Raw genomic sequence first — 4,129 nt, forward strand, 5'->3', positions numbered from 1 at the left:
AGAGAGAGAGAGAGAGAGAGAGAGAGAGAGAGAGAGAAAGGCCACTAAGATACCTCTTAGCTGTGACCATGAAGTTTTTTAGGTAAAGGTCTAATGAAAAGAATGAGTGGGGAGAAGAAATATTTTTGAGGCGAGAGGAAATAAGCAGCTCAAAGAGGACAAGATAAAACTGATTTCAAGCATAATGTTGGGGTGGGCAGTGAAAGAGAGAGTGGAAGGAGAGGATGACACTGTGACCAAGTCACATCAGTGCAAGTCAATCGTATAGGGAGAAGTCTCTGGGCGTCCTTATTTATAGGGTATTTCCAAGTTTGGCATACTACACTAAATTATAAACCATGAGAAAAGCCTTTAAAGATTAACAGGGGAAAGAAAAAGAGAGAAACAATCAAAAGTAAATAAACACAGGATTTCAAACTGGTTCGGTCATGGGCCATCTTTCTGTGCATTCCTGATCTCCCTGATTATATTTTTAGCTCCCTGAAAAAATGGAATTCAGTCTTACACCTCTACTCCAGCCTATAACCTGCAAGCCCGACAGAGCTCAGGGAATGAGGAGGCCCAAGCACTTTGCTGCTGTGGGAGGGTCCTTCTGCAGCTGCTTTGATGAATGTACCACCACCATCCTCTGGTGTCAGCAATATCCCCAGTTTCCACCAGGAAAAGAGAGGCCCACAGCAGACACAAAGGCAGTGACTCAGCCCAAGGCTGCAATGAGAACTCAGAAATCACTAGTCCTTAAGAAAACAGTTGAACTCCCTTCTGCTGAGTTCAGTTTGTTTCCACTGAATGCCTCCACCTTCCCTTCAGGGAGGTCCTTGAGTCTTTGAGAAGTGCAGATGACCAGGAACAAGCCAGCCAGGCCCAGTCAGGGACCTGCCTACTGTCTTTGGCATAAATCCCTGCTTGACAAGAGCTAAATAATTAAACAGAGAACAAGCAGCAGTTGAATTAACTGGGCGTTTGGAATGGGGACGGAGAGAAAAGCCTAAGTTTACATCTTAACTTCAAGTCCAATGAAGAAGTTCTATGTGACACAGGCAGAGGAAGTCAGCCTCATCAGCGAACCCACCCTCCCCACTTCAGTAAAGCCCTCTCTCTACCACCTGCAGCACAGAGTTGCAGGAATAGCTCTAGCCACCTCCCACTCATCTCTTTGCTTGGCTGGTTCCTTACCGCCTCCAGAAATAAAAGCTAGAATGTGATACTTACTGTGCCCCACATCACTACTGGGTAAACCTAGGTTCCAGCAACGCAGGACATGGCTTACGAACAGCCCAGCTTCAGTGCAAAAGGATTTACAGCTCCCTGCCCCCACCCCAAGTCAGGCATAGATTAAATGAAGATCTCTGAAATTTCCCAATGGTGTCAAAAGCATTTAAAGTTGCCAGGTCAAAGATTCATTTTTGTAGCAGACAACCACCAAGGATTTCAGTGTTACATACCGTGGAAAGGATGGCAAGAAATCCTAAATACAGAGAATCCAATCATTTTCATTCTTTGGCTGATACTTGCTTTTCAGTTCATTATCAGATTCTAAATCAGGATCCAGTTAAGGAAAGCAAGGCCCAATTTTCTGGTTCCACTGGGATTTACTATAAACCAGATTCCTGTCAGTGCTCCGTTGGAAAGCCTGTTGTGACTAATACAACAGACATGTCTCAGAGTGAGGACACACCTCAATGACTGGGAGTCAGTGGCAAAGTGAAACCCAGATCACAGAGCGCTCACTCTGGTCAGAGGAGAGTTTCTAGCAGCTGTATGAGTTTGCCCAATCAAGTGACCTTGGGACATTTTGATCTCCTCTACAAAACCACAGGTAAACAAGTGGATCTCCACCAGACATCTCTAGCCTCAAGAATCTACCATTCTTAAACAAATTCTATGTGTAAATCGCATGCTAAGTACAGCAGTGGATACAAAGAATGAGCAGTAGACTTGAAAGAGCTGTCAGCAGGAAATCAAGTAAGTGAAAAGGCAGAGGATTATGACAGAGGTCCACTCACTGCCTTGAGTGCTTCTGACTCACAGTTGTCCTGTAGGACAGAGTAGAACTGCCCTAGCAGGTTTCCAAGGTGCTCACCTTTACAGAAGTAGACAACCTCATCTTTCTCCCACGTAGCGGATGGTAGGTTCAAACTACCAACTTTTTGGTTCGCAGCTGGGTGCTTTAACCACTGAGTCACCAGGGAACCGTGACAGATGGATAGCTACAGGAATATAACAAATGGTTTCAAATAGCACAAGATACGGTATTGTGTGGAAAAGCAAGTGACATGATGTCATTTTCCAATGGAGGGTCACTGGAAGTAAAGTGGAGGGTCTATGGAAAAGAAGAAGACCCCCAACAAGATGGATTGACACAGGGGCTGCAACACGGGGCTCACACATGACAACTGTGAAGATGACACAGGACCGGACAGTGTTCCAGTCTGTGGTGCGAAGGGTCACTATGAATTGGAACCAACTCAACAGAACCTAATAAACTAACACCAATTCACTCACCTTTAAGTATTTAATGTGACTTAGTTCTCTGACCCTGGCAAATGTCTTATAGTCTCTAAATTCAAACCAGATGATGAAATACAATTATTTCTAAGATTCCATCCAGTTATTTGACTTGTCTTTCCTTAATATGGGATACTAGATCAGATCTCATTAAACATCAAACTCTTGTGGCTGTTGTTATGAGGTATCCTCAAGTCAATTACAGCAAATGATGCTAAAACTACAAATTTAATGCAACAAGATTTGCTCTATGTATTAATGAAATGATACTGCATTTTAAATTTTGAAAATAATTTGACAGTAACCTTACCAAGTTACTGTAAAATCTGTTGTCTATGGAAGAATGCAAAATAAAACAAACCTACAAGACAAAAAATAGAAAACCAGCGATATTTACAATGAATTCATTATATTTATGATTTATAATGAATTCAGCTACAAAGCAAAAAGATGGAATAGTGAAGATACAGAACTTCTAAATGGTGAGGCTATCAAGTAGATTTCAAGGTAAAAAAAGACTGCTTTAAACAGGAAAAAATTTCATAAATTACAACTCAAAGAAAATGAATACACCTTCACATCAAAATAAAAATAGCAGGGCTGGACCTGGCTACACAGGAGGCGCCATCATGGGAGTCAACATCCACCAGAATAAGGACCAAAAGGTTCGCCACAAGGAGCCCAAGAGTCAGGACACCTACCTGCGGCTGTTGGTCAAGTTGTACAGGTTTCTGGTGAGATGGATCAACTCCACCTTCAACCAAGTTGTGCTGAAAAGGCTGTTCATGAGCCGCACCAAGCAGTCACCCCTGTCCCTTTCTCCAATGATTCGGAAGATGAAGCTTCCTGGCTGGGAGAACAAGATGGCTGTGGTCGTGAGGACCATCCCTGATTATGTGTGGGTTTAGGAGGTGCCCAAGCTGAAGGTGTGCGCACTTCGCATGAGCAGCCAGGCCAGAAATGGGGCAAGATCCTCACCCTTGACCAGCTGATCCTAGACTTCCCCCCAGGGCTGTGGGATATCCTGCTACTAAAACTAACCTCAGATCCTACTCTGTTGTTAAAAAGATTTTAGATGTTAAAAAAAAAAAAAAAAGAATAAAAATAAATACGAGGAAAATCAGAAAGATTTAGTAAACATTAACACAACAGACATGTAAACAAAAAGTAAACCCACAAACAAAATTAGCTTGGTTTAAAAAATTATGTGGAACACAGAAACCAGTAGTATCACAAAAAAAGCACACAGCAAAATGACAGCAATCAATTCATACCTATCAACAATTACAACGAGTATAAACAGATTAAGTGCACCCTTCAAGAGGCAGAGAGTAGCAGAAAGGATAAGAAAACTATCCTTCAATGTACTGTCTACAAGAGACACATCTTACACAGAAACATATGAGTAGACTAAAAATCAAAAGATAGAAAAAATATATCAAGCTAATGACAATAAAAAATGAGCAGGAATGGACTGCGAGTGAGAGAACCTAGATGGCGGATCGGGTGGACGTGCAGTAAAGGAGCTCCGCCAACAACAACACAGAATACCCGACCAAGCAGGCTCAGGGGCTGGTCCCAGAACTCTGAACCACATATAAAGGAATACTTAGAAGGTTGG

The 4,129-nt window shown here is 42.5% G+C and overlaps 1 protein-coding gene and 1 pseudogene across 1 annotated transcript in view; one reads left to right on the top strand and one right to left on the bottom strand.

Moving 5' to 3' along the window:
- PACS1 (phosphofurin acidic cluster sorting protein 1) overlaps positions 1-4,129 on the bottom strand; it is a 232,045-nt gene that overhangs the window by 144,607 nt on the left and 83,309 nt on the right. The window lies entirely within an intron of this gene.
- On the top strand, positions 3,138-3,583 carry LOC102819109 (annotated as a pseudogene).

This window comes from Chrysochloris asiatica, unplaced genomic scaffold, assembly GCF_000296735.1.
Source record: "Chrysochloris asiatica unplaced genomic scaffold, ChrAsi1.0 scaffold00040, whole genome shotgun sequence".
NCBI lineage: Eukaryota > Metazoa > Chordata > Mammalia > Afrosoricida > Chrysochloridae > Chrysochloris > Chrysochloris asiatica.